Source organism: Lissotriton helveticus, chromosome 7, assembly GCF_964261635.1.
Source record: "Lissotriton helveticus chromosome 7, aLisHel1.1, whole genome shotgun sequence".
Classification (NCBI taxonomy): Eukaryota; Metazoa; Chordata; class Amphibia; order Caudata; family Salamandridae; genus Lissotriton; species Lissotriton helveticus.
The window spans coordinates 1,120,771,374-1,120,787,967 of record NC_136068.1 but is presented as its reverse complement, the minus strand read 5'-3'; the positions used below and the strand labels follow the sequence as shown (position 1 = coordinate 1,120,787,967).

Sequence of the window (16,594 nt, the reverse complement as noted above, 5' to 3'; positions counted from 1 at the left end):
TGTGAACTTTCAAAATTGCAATTTCTTCAACGCCTTCCTTGACAACCCAACGTGTGCAAGGGTTTTCTACCTCTTCCCAGTACATGTTCCTCCTAAAAGGGTTTACATTAAGAGTTAATTCAGTGCCAGCAGCTCCCTCTGGCTCAGTGTGCCAGGTTCAGCACCCTGCCAGAGTCTCTCCTTTGTGGCCCGTGGCGAGCCGCTGGCTACGTGTTACCAGACCATTCCTTTCTTCATCTAAGCTGGTGTATTATAGCATTGGTGATCAATTTGTTTCAGTAGAACTCACTGAGTTATAAATATTGGATTAGAATGTTTTGCAGAAAGATAACCCAAGACTAGATTGATGGTGTCCTGTGACACAATGTGATAAGCAGCTTTACTCTCGCTCTACCTCCATCTCTCTTGCCTTCATCTCCCACCCTCTTAGCCATGGCTGCCTCTAGTAACCAAAGACTATTTACTGTGTTTGTCTGTCTCACATAGGTATTATGTTGGCTGTGACTATATGGAAGTCCTGGGCTTGTTTCAAAGAAGGATGACCAAATACATCCATGTCGCTTGAGCACCATTTTTCCAGTCCTTTGCTTTCATTAAACAAATCAGTGCATTCTGGGAGGTTAATCATTGGATTGCTTCAGTTGATTAATTGGATTTACAATATATTGTGTCTTATTGGCTGTATATAGCACTTACTACCCCAGACCAGACGCGGAAGTGCTTTGCACTGAGCAGCACGGTGCTCCGGAACCCACGAATGGTACCTAATCCAGTGGTATTGGTTATTTGGATTAGTCTTGTGCTCTCAAAGAAACCATTCCATGCATTCACTCCAGTGTTTTTGTGGTGGATTAAATTAGTTGGATATAGGAGTGATCATTAGTGTGGGATATGCAAATTCATGCAGATTTCAAATCTGATTAGTGGATGAACCAGAGGAGATAAGGTATTGCTAGATTGCATGGTATGACATTCAGAGAAGGGCAGGTTTTGAGGAAAAGAGAGTACACTTTATAGATAGCATGATTGCACTCTGAAGATACTCACTGTAGAAAGAAACATCATTATTTGCATGTGAAATTGTGCTATATTACAGCCCTAGACTCAAGCAAACTGTCTGTCCATTGGCAGGTTACTGTTAGACCAACGCTTCAGCAAGGACAGCTAATCAGCTCAGGGGCTGGAAACAACAAGCATTGGCAAACCCAATAGGTCTCATATATGCAAGAGCTATTGACTTCTCCAATGTGTTTCAGCCATTATGTACATCAGTGTGGCTGCTGTACAGCATGATTAAAAGTTTATGGCATAGAGGAGCATGGAGCAGTGTGGAGTAGCATAGTCTATAGCGTGGAGTGTTGTAGAGTGGCATATCTAGGATGAAGAATTGCAACTTCGTAGAATGTGGTGGTGTTGATTGATTAGAGTGGCCTACAATGTAGTGGTGTAGAGGTCACATGGTGTAGAGTGTTGTGGTATAGCGTGCAATTGCATAGAGTGCAGAGGTGCATAGGAGAGTGACCGAGAATGATGTGTTGCAGAGTAGAGTGTCGTAGAGTGCAGTACTGTAAAGTAGAGTGTTGTTGAATGCAGTAGCATAGGGCTTAGGGAGATAGGAGATGGAGGCCCAGCCCTGAGCCTCCTGGCCTCTTTTCTCAATCAAAGAGAACAAAGGGTGAAGCTGGGTGACTTTCTGTCCCCCTCTAAACCTGTGCAATGTGGGGTCCCCAAGGGATCTTCTTTAAGTCCCACACTTTTTTAACATCTATGTGGCCCCACTTGCCAGGGTAGTGAGATCTTTTGGGCTTGAGGTGTTGTCTTCCGCCGACGACACCCAAATGATGGTCTCACTCATGCAGTCTGTGAGTGACTCTGCCCTGAACTTCAGAAATTGCATGGAGGCAGTATCCCAATGGATGATTCAGAATTTTTTAAAGCTTAATGGAGAGAAGACAGAGGTCCTGATCTTCGGGGGCAATCAAGACATCTGGTCGAACGATTGGTGGCCGGCCTCCCTTGGGGATTGTCCCCTTCCCTCTCATTCCGCTAGGAATCTGGAGGTTCTGATAGATACCTCTCTTTCTTTTGACCGTCAGATCAGTAGGACCGTTTCCACCTGCTGTGGTATTATCAGGATCCTCAGAAAGATTGCATCCTATCTCTCCCCTGATGCCCGGAAGCAGGCCACCGTGGCACTTGTTTACTTGAGATTGGATTACTGCAATGCACTGTATGTAGGTCTAAACAAGAGCCTCATCCATCGCTTGCAGATAGTGCAAAATGCCGCGGCCAAGATGGTCCTCAACCTTCCCAGGCTTTCCTCAGCATCTTTGGCCAGGAAAAACCTACATTGGCTGCCTATCCAGTCTAGGATTTCCTTTAAGATCCTTTGCCTCGCCCATGGGGCTATGTATGGCTCTGGTTCAGAGGGTATCAGGTCCCTCCTCCACCCTTATGCCCCCATTAGAGCCCTCCGCTCATCAAATAAAAATCTTCTCCTAGTTCCTAGATTTGCAAAAGCAAGATTGGGAGGTAGAGCGTTCTCCACCCTGGTACCCAAGCTCTGGAATTCCCTCCCCCCAGAACTGGCTTGGTTCTTTGTAGAGGCTTACTCATAGACGTGCACCTGGAGAATTTAGACTATTTGACCTGATTGGCGCCTGATGCCCTTGGGCTAAGTTGCGCGGTATAAGTCTCCCTTCATTCATTCATTTATTCATTAATTCATAGCATAGTGTAAAGTTGTGCAGAGTAGAATAGAGTGACATAGCGTGCAGTGACCTATAGTGCAATGGTGTAGAGTAGAGTGCCACAGAGTGTAGTAGCATAGAGTAGAGTGTTGCAGGGTAGAGTATAGCAGTGCGGCGGTGCAGAGGAAATTGGCATAGAGTGCAGCGTCGTAGAGTGCACTGGCTTTGAGAAGAGTGGTGCAGAGTGTAGTGGCGTAGAGCACCATGGCATAGAGCATAGTGGTGCAGAGTAGGGAAGAGTGTCGTTGAGTGCAATGACGTAAATTGGAATGTCATAGCATAGAGTGGAGAGGCATATAGTGAAGTGGAGTGACGTAGAGTGCAATGGCGTAGTGTGGATTGTTTCACAGTGGAGCAGAGTAGAGTGGTGTAGGGTAGAGTGCAGTGGTGCAGGGTAGAGTAGAGTGGTGTAGAGTAGATTAGAGTGATGTAGAGTGGACTGGCTAAGAGTGAAGCTGCTTCAGGAAGGATGAGGCTAGCCAGGTGCAGAGAACTCACACGTCATTGTGCCCATGTTGTGGGTGCTACAGCTCTGAGTCGGCCTTAGTGCTTTCTTTTGTGAGAAACTTCACTCTACACAAAGGGTGTGTCTCGAGGACAGCATTAGCAAATCACCTGAAACAAAACCACACGAGGAGACATAGCTACTATTGGTGCAGCAGGTGCAGTGGCACCAGGGACTAAAACCCTAAGGTGCCCATTGAACCGTGATAATTGCTAAATTTTGCTATTCCAACAGCAAAGGGGACATTTTCCTTGCTTGCACCAGGGCCCATTGCATCCTTGCTACGCTACTGAACCACACCACCCCAGTGTGCCCTATACACACTACAATGTGAAGGTAATTGCACAGAAAAATCACGAAAATGACTCCTGGTATTATAAAAAAAAAATGGACTACACTTTGATCTGTATAAAATGCGTAATTCAGGCACACGTTTGTGAACTTTGTAATTTAGTGGTAAAAAGTATTTTCTTTCAGGGGTTCAGGAGCAATGTGGGACGTTTATTTTACTTAATCACGAACACGTCGCTTTCTGGTATCTTTTTCAATGATGTGTTCATTACCCTTTGACACAGTCAATGACGTGCTGTGGAACGTGTCACATTCGCTTTCAACTCTTGAAAGGCTGTTCCACTGGTGCACCTCTTGCACAGCCACTCTAAGGCCCACATCTTAAACGTGGAGGAACCTTGCTCCACAGCAGCGGCCCGACTGACCAGCTGCCATTCCCTAAGTCAGGCCCCCTAACAGAATTCAACGCTGCAACCAGAAGGATGCACACAGAATCCAGAGCATGCATTAAGCCACTGCACTAATACAGCTTGAGTTAAGGAAACAAGCAGCCTGGCCCACCAGCGGAGTCGGCTCCTCCTCGGACCTCCACAATATCGCACTTATTCCGTCAGGATGAGTCGATAAAAGTGGGTGAAAGGTTGCAATGCTGAAAATCGAGATGATGGAGCTCTGAGGGGTGCTTGGAAGAGGGGCAGTAGAGAGCGGTGCAGAAAAGAGACACCAATGTGTGTGTATTTATGTTTCTGACCTGGCACCTTTGCGTCTTTGTTCGGCACCTGACCAATAAGAATGTGTGGTAAATTCGGGTGTGTGATAATAAGATGCAAATCGGAGAAAATGTCCTGCGTGCTTTGCAGATATTCAGCTCTCTTGGTCTCCCTCTGTCGCTCACCACTCTCCCCCTCCTCCCCGCCACTCAGTCTCAGGCCGCACTCTCTGTCCAACCGGTTCGGGCGGGAGCTCTCTGTTTTCGTTTCAAGCAGGATTATTGCCATGGTGATGCCCAGGTCACAGGAAGTGTGTGTGGGGCAGTTGGTCGGGCAGCTGAAGGTAGGTAGACAACACATCACATGTGAATGGTGAAGCTCACTGTCCTATACACAGTTTGTTGGTTTAGGTCTTTAACAACCAAGCATCTCCTAAAACCAAGCAGCACGAGTGCAGCAAAGAGGTCACGCATTTGCAACCTATTGGCTTTGTCAATCCTGTTTGGGGGACAATTTGTGGGAGGGGTGGGAAGCACATGCGAGAGAGGGCAACATGGAGCATGAAAGGGGCCTTGCAGGCGGGTGAAGAAGACGTGGTAAGAGTAACACCAGACCTGAAAGCATGCACCTAGCTAAACCTGCCCTAAGGCTTTTGTCAATTATCTATGAATCAATCCTGGTTACTGTAAACCAGGTGAACACAGACATACCAGGCCCATGAGAAACATATCACACAGTGGCTGCCCATTAACAAAAGATGTTGACTAACTGTTGCCATTTTGTATTTATTTGTTTGCAATTGAAAATAAAAAAAATGGTAGATTAGGGGGCAGTATTTGGACGTGGGAGTGGCTAGTGAAAACGGACAAGGGAGTACTGTGCAAAATAGCCCTGCATGTGATCATGTTGTGCTTTGGTGATATGACCACGACTCACCCCTTCCATCTGCACTCAATGAGTTACAATGAGCTCCCATCACACTAAATTGTGACAATTCTCCACCCCTAAATTCCTTTCAACATACTAAAATTCACTCTATACTTTTGCTCTGGGCCATGACCAAGTTGGATTTGAAATGCCACCAGAGCATCATCTCATCTCTATATTTTCCCAAACACTACATTGCCTCCTTCCACTTCACACTGGATGCATTCCAACCTCCCTCACAGTTGACTTGCTTCATACTTCGCACCCAAAGATATCATTATGTTTGCATCATGCTTTGCACAGTCTTGTCCTCACTCACACACATTCTTCTGTTCCACTCTTACACCAGGCAACTGGACTCTTCATCTCCCCACTACCACCGGGGCCAAGCTTGTCCTCATGTCTCACAAACCATCAACCTTAGATCATCTAACGAAACAAAACCCTGGAACAAGATTTCATGGTGCTATTGATTATTGTAACCAGAAGCCAGAGTAATTAAGCTAGAGAAAAGAATATTTTAGGCTACTTGTGGGATTACAGGTGTTTGCAAGCGTATTTCAGGGCACCTTGAAGCTCTTTCAAATTTTTACTGAGCTATGGAAAGTTCGCCCAGCTAGACGTGAACACGGTCTAAGAAAGTAAAGATTGGCTGACGAGTTCTTCAGGGGCCTTGAAGGAAAATATTGTACAAAAGGTCCTTCGATATAACTGGGACCAGTACCATGGATATAGTGCTTCTGAACCTACAACCAATGCGGTGATTTCAAGTGGGTGGTGATATGTGCTCATTGTCTGATCCATAGAATCAGGTGTGCTGTGGAGTTCTAGATTAACTGTGAGTATTGAATGAGATACTGCTGGATTCCTACGAATACGGAATTGCAGCAGCCTAGTGACTTGACAAATATTTTGGAGCCGAACATCAATATGTAGGAAGCTTATGCTGAGATTAAAATCAATATGTATTTGTAATCGCATAAGAATGCACAATAAAGTGGGGGATCACAAAAGTAGACGCAAGGAGTCGGAATGGGGCTGAAAACAAAATAGATGGAGTAGTACTACAAGCATTGACCTGTTCTTTGAAAACAAAACCATTCAAGGGGGTGTGTGCTTATTTTTTTTTTTTGTAGAGTTTTATATAGCGCGAACTAGACCCGAACCGAATCAGGTATCAGAGCGCTTTACACAGCACAAGTTAAAACATTTTTTTTTCATTTTTAGGCACGGGGAGATTAAGTGATTTGCCCAGAATCACAGGAGGTTTTGGCGTCGTTACTGAGACTTGAACCCAGATCCCCAGGTCCGAGGTCGAGCGCCTTAGCCGTTAGGCCAAGTCCTCTCCCCCTTATGAAATCAATATACGTTATATAAAATCTCTGTAAATTCTGACTTACAACCATTTATAAAACTTTATACCCATCAGCTAACCCACCTCTTCAATCATTGATATATTTGGCGGCACCAACCCTAAAGTTTAAAACAGAAGTGCTAATCTAAAGAATCGAAAAAAACTCAAAGTTCTACCTGGCACTTCCTCTTATTATTCCGTAGTCTACCAACTACCCCTCTTCTCTAAAACCCTGCAATGCCTTGTGCCCCAACTAACTTACATGCCATAGCTCCACCCATCATCAGCTTAAACCCCACTTAATTGAGTCCAATTGGAGCCTCCTGGGTTAAACCCTACAACTTGCCCTGGTTAACACCTTGAATGCTATGGGGATTTTTCCCCTGTGCTGGAATTTGACAGATACCACTTTACATGACGAGCTGGGCTCGTCATGAGCGTGCGAGGAGGCTACTGCATGACGAGCCCAGCTCGTCATGAGCGTCGAAGGGGTTAAGAAGAATGAGAACTGAGATTGTGGAGTTTCAGACATGGGTAAGTAGGGCCTGGTGGGGTTAGATTGCTTGAAGCACTGTAGTAGGGTATGAAGAGGTTGCTCTTTAACGGGTAGTGAGTTGGTTGAGAACAGGTCCTCTTGGTTTAAAGTGTTGACTGATGAATCAAGTTAAAAGCAAAGCAGACCCTGAGAGCTCTTTTTACACAAGCAGAACTGTTGTCGGATTGAACAGGGCACTCCCAGAGCCAATAAAAATATGTAGGTAGAAACTATGTATATATGTACCTTTTCAGGCCGTGCTCTTAACGCTCTCAACTATAATGTTTTCACTGTTTTGGATTTGGATCAAGCACTTACAAAGATACCTCCTTGACTTTCCACGTTTTTATTAATCCTAGCTTGCATACAAATCTGCCATTTTCTGACTGTCCTATGTTTTTTTCCTCCATGGCCTCAAATCCTGTGGATGTGCTTCAGGCTGCTTCTGATTTCTATATATTGCATACCTCAATGCTCTATTCAAATAGATGTGCAACAACCATGTATGGTCACCCATAGTAGAGTGTGGTGTCTGCTCATGTAGGAGCAAAAACTGTTCCCCAATATTTAAGGACAACACAACATTTTAGAAATCCCAATATTTTACCTCAAAGTTCTTACCATGGAAATTAATTGCCCATAAAGGCACCCTGCTCAACTTCACTTTAGCGGAGTATCAACATAAGTAATTGAGACCACTCAATAATTGAGTTCTAGATCTGAAGGAAAAGTTCAAGGGTTTTATTACAAAAATCTCAAATCAAGCAGTATAAAGTAAATGCCAAAAAGGTTCAAATGAAGAGTCATTAAAGAGTAGTCAAAAAAGTAGAAATCATTTTAAGTCTCTGAAGAGCAGCAAAATCAGGAAAGGGTCGGTGAGCATACTTTATAGAACAGGAAAGTCCTCTGGCTCACCTCCAAATCAATGGGTTCTTAAAAGCAATTATTGCATAACAAATTAGCTAAAACTACTGATTCATCATAGCATGATTGTAAGTAACAACTCTTTAGCAAATCGGAGGTAGTAACGTCAACGCCTTAACATATTAGCACTATCCCATTCTAAAAAAGCACCCAGCATCTTCAGTGCTACTGCCATCGGGAGATGTTCCAGCAAAAATCTTTTTTTTAACCCATTTACTGCATCCGCGATTTTGCGGAAGTGCGGCACTTACGCAAAACGGGTGGGGCCGCGTCGGCCATTGGCCGACGGCAGCACTGGGGAGGTAGTGCTGCCATCGGCCAATGGCCGACAGCAGCATGGAAGGGGTTAAATATCAGTTCACACAACTGAATAGGACTTGTTTATCCAACAGAAAGTTCTTGGATGTTTCAGTATATCAGGAACACTAGAAGTTTCATGAAGAAGTCTTGTATTCATAACAGTGGTGAAAACATTACATCAGCTGTCTTCATTTCAGCAAATGTTAAGTTTTAACGGGGTATACCCTAAAACTACCTGACCTGGGTCAATGATTAGGTACATATGAAAGAGGGGTCAGTGTCTATTTCTTTCAAATACAATTAATGTCCAGTATATATATTACGCGTCTCAAATATTGATCAGTCCAATGTTCAATGCACATTTTATTTAGCACAGAAGTAAACGGAGACTTAGCATCAATCAATAAGCTCCTTGAATTATTAATTTCATTGCTCTTTCGACGAAAAACATAAATGAATTTTTAAACAAGGTTATACATAACTTTTATCAATCACAGTTACGAAATAATATTTGCATAAATATCGGCGCACTCTCAGTGAGGAAAGAGAGAAAGGTAGTTGAGTGGGATAGGTGTGATGGGATAAGTGTGGGGACTGGGTAAAGGTGTTGTGACCATAACACAATCACAATTAAAACTCAATAAGACCTTTACAGTCTGAATTCAGACCCCCCAGGATATAGCGGCATAGATTTGCAAATTTAGCGGCACAAAAATGTAAATTTAGCGGCACAAAAATGAAAATTTAGCGGCATTATTGCGGCACTTTATTTTACTCTTAATCATTCCTTTTCAGCCTTAAATCTACGCAAACTGATTTAGCAGAGTATTTAACAATGCAATAGGCATTATAAACTTCGAGTTTTTTTGCTATATTCTCCTTTGCTTTAACATTCCAGGAGTATAAGCTCAGTCAAGCACAATAGACCCCAGGGACGCCCAAACCATGAAGACGTCAGAGACACTCCGGACCATGGAGATGTTGGAGACACCCCATGCCATGGAGACATCTCCTCACCCTCTGTTCCGACAACAATGCTGGTTCAGGAAAGAGTTTAAAACGCCAGCACTATTAACTGGCCCAATCTGTAAAGTGGCGCTAATGTCTTTGCATCTGACCAAAAACTTTCTGGTCACTTTGCAAACACTTTGTCTAGTTGGATGCAGTTATTTTCCATGTATTGTATTGAATCTTTTATTTATTTACCCCTGCTGTCCCGAGTCTGCAGCTCGAACAGAATATGCCAGGGAAAGACCAACAAAATGTTTCTTTCCTTTTTTGGATCCATTTCACAAGGCAACGAATGGAGAGTTAAGAGCCGCTTGCTGAAGTCACGGTTTTCCTTCAACAAGCTTGGATGTGGGAGGACATAGGGCTCCACGGACCACCGACCAACAATCCTCCCCAATCCCCCCCTCCCTGCCTCCCGCCCCCGCCCCTTCCTTCCTGAGGCTGCCGTAGGAACAGAAGAAAATGCTCGAGAAAAATGAAAGAGCACTTTCTCGAGCTGAAATTCAAACACTGCCTGGCTTTCTCGAAATTCTCGGAGACTCACCTCATCTTCCAAAGCGCATGGACATAAATCCCTTAATGCAGTAAAGGCATGCAACAGGAGTTAACAGGCTATTACGGCTGTACAGTGCCACGGAGTGACGTGTGCGCGTACAGCCAATAAGATGTCACCATCTTTTTTGCTGCCTGCCGGAGTCCATTTTTCGCGGCCAAAATGTTCAATATCGCGGCCATCGCGCTCTTCTGCTGATTTCGCGATTATTTTGCAAATCGCAAAATCGCGAAATGCTGGAGGGTCTGTGAATTAGATCAACAGTTCCATGTCTCTCATTACATAGGATAGGCTTTACTTTATTTGATTTGCTCCTATGTTTAGAGAAGTAGTGTACAACACTCTACGTTTCGACCCCGCATTGTGTAAGGGTTGGTTGAAACCTCATTCTGGGGTCTTCATCAGGACATTTGCAAAACGAGAGCGCCTACAAATAATGAAATTAAAAATGAATGTATCGATGCCTTGTAATCAACAGTATCCAAGGACTGCCAAATAATTAAATACATACTTTACATTTGGTCATCTAGTGACCTTATTCGTGGGACCTCCTTAGGTTCCTATTGTGAGCGATTCATCCTGTAAATAATTAGAAGGACTGCAATTACGAAAAAGTACATGGAAGGAATGTCCTATCTGGTAATGAATAAATGAGGGGGACACTTACTGGGGTGAGACAATCATCCAGTTAAAAATAATGTCCGGTACGTTGAGTTACAGCTACAAGGGTGTGCAGATCATCACAGCTCCCCGGTGGTTCTGTGAAGATGGGAAATGTATACTGGTTGGTAATCTGCGTCTAAATCCTAATTAGGGTTCAATCCATAACTATACCCCGAATAGCCCGCTGCGTTATCTGTCACGCACTAGGGATCGGTAAAGCTTTAAAATTCGTGCGTTGCCTGTTTACAACTGACGGATGGTATCAATTATGGGAAACGGCATTTATGCAAATCCACTAATCTAATAAACAATCAGGATCAATGTTGGTTCGTGCGATGTCTACGGGCCACTAACACGGTACTGACTATTATAGTTTAACATTAGGAGGCGCCCCTTGTAAACACGGATGGCTTCTACATAGAAACCTATCCTTGAGTCGTGGCAGCGGCATTTATTCTAATCCAGCTTGATCGTATATGGCTACGTGCCATATGCATACTTGCACAGTTAGAGTAACAGCCAGAGTGCCCAAACCTAGTGGCATCTTACCTATTCTTCACCTATCTGCACTCCGCCGTGTGCGTGCCGGTCGGTTCCTTGTCTCCGTCTGAGTCGCCTCGAGGTGCAGCCGCTCTATGCTGCCCGGGGGCTCGACTCCGCTTAGCCAATAGGAAGGCCCGCTGTCGATCGGGTTTAAGGGACCGGGGAGAATTGTTTGTGAATCGCTTGTAGCCTAGGGGTAGATGGTAAGTTTTGGTTATGACTCAACAGGGTGCCTGAGTCATGGTTCTAAAGATGATAGATCGCTTGGCCCATAGTATAGTCTGTTAAGGCGAGCTGGTTGAAATTAACTCTGTATATATCGTATCACAAGCCTCAGGCTTCTTTATATTACATACTGTGGGAGCCCTGCCTCTGCAAGTGCCAGTTTGAAAATCAATTTTGGAAAAACATTCTGTTTGTCTATCATGGAGGAGCTTGGGGTGTGCACACTTGTTATCGAGATATCCACCAATTATCATAAGACATAAATATATATTGTTAGGTAATGACAATGGAAGACATTGGAATACATTTAAACGAAGTCGTCTATTACAAAAGGTATATTACAACAGTCTACAAATCAAAATAAAAACAAGCATTGGAAATGCAATAGGTCTCGCATTAGAAAAGTTGGAGTTATTGGTCTTGTAAATGACATATTTTAATTATTTGTTGGTTTTTAAAATTGCTAAATTGATGGCTTTGTCATTTACAATGCCAATAGTTATAACTTTCGCGAATGTGACACCTATAGCATTTGGAATGCAACATGTTTTGTATTTACGTGACTTAGATGGCAGCTCTGGTCGTTAGGCCACATCTCTAGAGAGCAGGAGAGTGCAGCAGGGGAGAGAAGCACAGCAAGGAAATAGGTCTCGCATTAGGAAAGTTTGAGCTATTGGTATTGTAAAGGACACATTTTTTATTTATGTGCTTGTTTTGAAAATAGCGAAATTAATAGCTTTGTTATTTACAATGCCAATAGTTTTATCTTTCGCAAATGTGACACCTATTGTAACACAATATGTGTTGTGAGGGTGAGTGAGGGTGAGGGTGAGGGGTTGAGGGTGAGGGGTTGAGGGTGAGTGAGGGTGAGGGGTTGAGGGTGAGTGAGGGTGAGGGGTTGAGGGTGAGTGAGGGTGAGGGGTTGAGGGTGAGTGAGGGTGAGGGTGAGTGAGGGTGAGGGGTTGAGGGTGAGGGGTTGAGGGTGAGTGAGGGTGAAGGTGAGGGTGAGTGAGGGTGAGGGGTTGAGGGGTTGAGGGTGAGTGAGGGTGAGGGTGAGGGTGAGTGAGGGTGAGGGGTTGAGGGTGAGGGTGAGGGTGGGTGAGGGGTTGAGGGTGAGTGAGGGTGAGGGTGAGTGAGGGTGAGGGTGGGTGAGGGTGAGGGGTTGAGGGTGAGTGAGGGTGAGTGAGAGTGAGGGTGAGTGAGGGGTTGAGGGTGAGGGGTTGAGGGTGAGTGAGGGTGAGGGTGAGGGGTTGAGGGTGAGTGAGGGTGAGGGGTTGAGGGTGAGTGAGGGTGAGGGTGAGTGAGGGTGAGGGTGAGTGAGGGTGAGGGGTTGAGGGTGAGTGAGGGTGAGGGTGAGTGAGGGTGAGGGTGAGTGAGGGTGAGGGTGAGTGAGGGTGAGGGTGAGTGAGGGTGAGTGAGGGTGAGGGGTTGAGGGTGAGTGAGGGTGAGGGGTTGAGGGTGAGTGAGGGTGAGGGGTTGAGGGTGAGTGAGGGTGAGGGGTTGAGGGTGAGTGAGGGTGAGGGTGAGTGAGGGTGAGGGTGAGTGAGGGTGAGGGGTTGAGGGTGAGTGAGGGTGAGGGGTTGAGGGTGAGTGAGGGTGAGGGTGAGTGAGGGTGAGGGGTTGAGGGTGAGGGGTTGAGGGTGAGTGAGGGTGAGTGTGAGGGTGAGTGAGGGTGAGGGTGAGGGGTTGAGGGTGAGGGGTTGAGGGTGGGTGAGGGTGAGGGTGAGTGAGGGTGAGGGGTTGAGGGTGAGTGAGGATGGGGGTGAGGGTGAGTGAGGGTGAGGGGTTGAGGGTGAGTGAGGGTGAGGGTGAGTGAGGGTGAGGGTGAGGGTGAGTGAGGGTGAGGGTGAGGGGTTGAGGGTGAGTGAGGGTGAGTGAGGGTGAGTGAGGGGTTGAGGGTGAGGGGTTGAGGGTGAGTGAGGGTGAGGGGTTGAGGGTGAGTGAGGGTGAGGGGTTGAGGGTGAGTGAGGGTGAGGGTGGGTGAGGGTGAGTAAGGGTGAGGGGTTGAGGGTGAGTGAGGGTGAGTGAGGGTGAGGGGTTGAGGGTGAGTGAGGGTGAGGGTGAGTGAGGGTGAGTGAGGGTGAGGGTGAGTGAGGGTGAGGGTGAGTGAGGGTGAGTGAGGGTGAGGGTGAGTGAGGGTGAGTGAGGGTGAGTGAGGGTGAGAGTGAGGGTGAGTGAGGGTGAGCGTGAGGGTGAGTGAGGGTGAGGGTGAGTGAGGGTGAGTGAGGGTGAGGGGTTGAGGGTGAGTGAGGGTGAGGGGTTGAGGGTGAGTGAGGGTGAGGGTGAGTGAGGGTGAGTGAGGGTGAGGGTGAATGAGGGTGAGTGAGGGTGAGGGGTTGAGGGTGAGTGAGGGTGAGGGTGAGTGAGGGTGAGGGTGAGTGAGGGTGAGTGAGGGTGAGGGGTTGAGGGTGAGTGAGGGTGAGGGTGAGTGAGGGTGAGGGTGAGGGGTTGAGGGTGAGTGAGGGTGAGGGTGAGGGTGAGGGTGAGTGAAGGTGAGGGTGAGCGAGGGTGAGGGTGAGGGTGAGTGAGGGTGAGGGTGGGTGAGGGTGAGGGGTTGAGGGTGAGTGAGGGTGAGGGGTTGAGGGTGAGTGAGGGTGAGGGTGAGTGAGGGTGAGGGTGAGTGAGGGTGAGGGGTTGAGGGTGAGGGTGAGGGTGAGTGAGGGTGAGGGTGAGGGTGAGGGTGAGTGAGGGTGAGTGAGGGTGAGGGTGAGTGAGGGTGAGTGAGGGTGAGGGTGAGGGTGAGTGAGGGTGAGGGTGAGGGTGAGTGAGGGTGAGGGGTTGAGGGTGAGGGTGAGTGAGGGTGAGGGTGAGTGAGGGTGAGGGGTTGAGGGTGAGTGAGGGTGAGGGGTTGAGGGTGAGTGAGGGTGAGGGTGAGGAAGAGTGAGGGTGAGGGGTTGAGGGTGAGTGAGGGTGAGGGGTTGAGGGTGAGTGAGGGTGAGGGGTTGAGGGTGAGTGAGGGTGAGGGTGAGTGAGGGTGAGGGTGAGGGGTTGAGGGTGAGTGAGGGTGAGTGAGAGTGAGGGTGAGTGAGGGGTTGAGGGTGAGGGGTTGAGGGTGAGTGAGGGTGAGGGTGAGGGGTTGAGGGTGAGTGAGGGTGAGGGGTTGAGGGTGAGTGAGGGTAAGGGTGAGGGTGGGTGAGGGTGATTGAGGGTGAGGGGTTGAGGGTGAGTGAGGGTGAGTGAGGGTGAGGGGTGAGTGAGGGTGTGGGTGAGGGTGAGTGAGGGTGAGGGTGAGTGAGGGTGAGGGTGAGTGAGGGTGAGGGTGAGTGAGGGTGGGTGAGGGTGAGTGAGGGTGAGTGAGGGTGAGGGTGAGTGAGGGTGAGTGAGGGTGAGGGTGAGGGTGAGGGTGAGTGAGGGTGAGGGTGAGTGAGGGTGAGTGAGGGTGAGGGGTTGAGGGTGAGTGAGGGTGAGGGGTTGAGGGTGAGTGAGGGTGAGGGGGAGTGAGGGTGAGGGTGAGTGAGGGTGAGGGTGAATGAGGGTGAGTGAGGGTGAGGGTGAGGGGTTGAGGGTGAGTGAGGGTGAGGGTGAGTGAGGGTGAGGGTGGGTGAGGGTGAGTGAGGGTGAGTGAGGGTGAGGGGTTGAGGGTGAGTGAGGGTGAGGGTGAGGGGTTGAGGGTGAGTGAGGGTGAGGGTGAGGGTGAGGGTGAGTGAAGGTGAGGGTGAGCGAGGGTGAGGGTGAGGGTGAGTGAGGGTGAGGGTGAGTGAGGGTGAGTGTGAGGGGAGATGTATATGGGCATATAACGAGAAAGCGAAAGTGAAAGAACAGGTGATGTGGAGGACTCGGAGGTAATCAGAACGGAGCCGAACGCAGAGGAGATGGCTTCGAGCTCCAGTACAGGTAGAGAGAGGAATGACAAGGACACGAGGGCAGCTTGGGAAGGACTTCTGCTGATTATATATATATTTACCTATAACATAAGGTAAAGAAAAAGGGTTTATTACAGAAATCTCCAAAATCAAGCGGTACACAGTACATTTCATAAAGGCTCAACTGCAGAGTTATTACAGAGTAGTCAAAAATCTGAAATCATTCTAAGTCCCTAATGAGCAGCAAATTCAGGAAAGGGTCAGGCAGCATCACTGATGGAACAGCAAAGTCTTCTGGCTCACCCCCAATTCAAGGGGGTTCTTATATACAATTTTGTGAATAACAAATTAGCTAAAACTGAGGATTTATCATAGCATGATGATATATCCGCTTCGCTGCGGCGCGAATTCCGCCGCTGTGTGGTGACTTTCCAATCTTGGGCGTGGCTCAGACGGCCCCCAGCCGGCATGCGCACACGGCCGTCATGAGCACGGAAGAGGATATAACAATTCTTTAGCAAATCAGAAGTACTAACATAAATGGCTTAACACATTAGCACTATTCCTTACTATGAAAGCACCCAGCATTTTCTAAGCTACAGCCATCCACAGATGCTCAAACAAAATATAAAATATTTAAAAATATCAGTTTACACAAATGAATAGGACTTGTTTCTCAAGCGGAACTATCACAGAAACACCTTGATGTTTCAACATATCAGGAACACTAGACGTTTCACTAATAAGCCTTGTATTCATTACAGTCAGAAGAGCATACATCAGTGGCAGTATTACAGAAAGTGCCCAGGGTGTATTGGGCGTTTGTGCCCGCTTTGCATGCCCCCGGGGCACTTTGGTAATACAGAAGGGGTTGCAGATGCTTGTGCAGCCCTTTCTGTAATACCAATAGCCCTGGCGCACACAAAGCGGTAGCGCTATCTGCATGGGGTGTTCCCTCATTTGCATGGAAGCATGCCCTATGCAAATGGGGGAATCCCTTCACTTCTGCACCCGCACCATAGTTCAGACGTGGGCGAAGAGGCAAAGAAGCTAGAAGGGGGAGATGACATCCCTCTGGCGGGGGAACAAGGGTCCCATGGACATCCCTTAGCAGGCGGGGGCAGTCACTGAATGCCCACGCCTGCCAGGGATCTCCAATACCATTTGAAAGTGCAGACAAATGCTGACTGCACTGTAATAACACAGAGCAGCTTCAAAGCAGCCTATCCCAGAGTAGCGCGAGTTAGTGGCTGCCCTGGGGTTAGCACATTTCAAGGAATAGGGCGCACTTTCCCTGTTTGCATCCGGCGCACCTGTTTTAAGGTACGCCACGTCGCAAACAGGGACAGTGCACCTATACATAATAGGGCCCCAGATGTCTTTGCTTCTGCAAAGCCTGTGAGGAGAGAAGATGCGCGGAGGAACCTAATGGGAAGGGGTGAACCCATGGGTGAATAACAGAATTAGAATCCATTTTATACAAAATTGAGTTCCCACCAG

The 16,594-nt window shown here is 47.3% G+C and overlaps 1 long non-coding RNA gene across 1 annotated transcript in view; it reads right to left on the bottom strand.

Annotated features, from left to right (window-relative positions):
- Positions 1 to 16,594, bottom strand: part of LOC144767267 (uncharacterized) — a 431,540-nt gene that overhangs the window by 181,361 nt on the left and 233,585 nt on the right. The gene's annotated exons all lie outside the window — the stretch shown is intronic.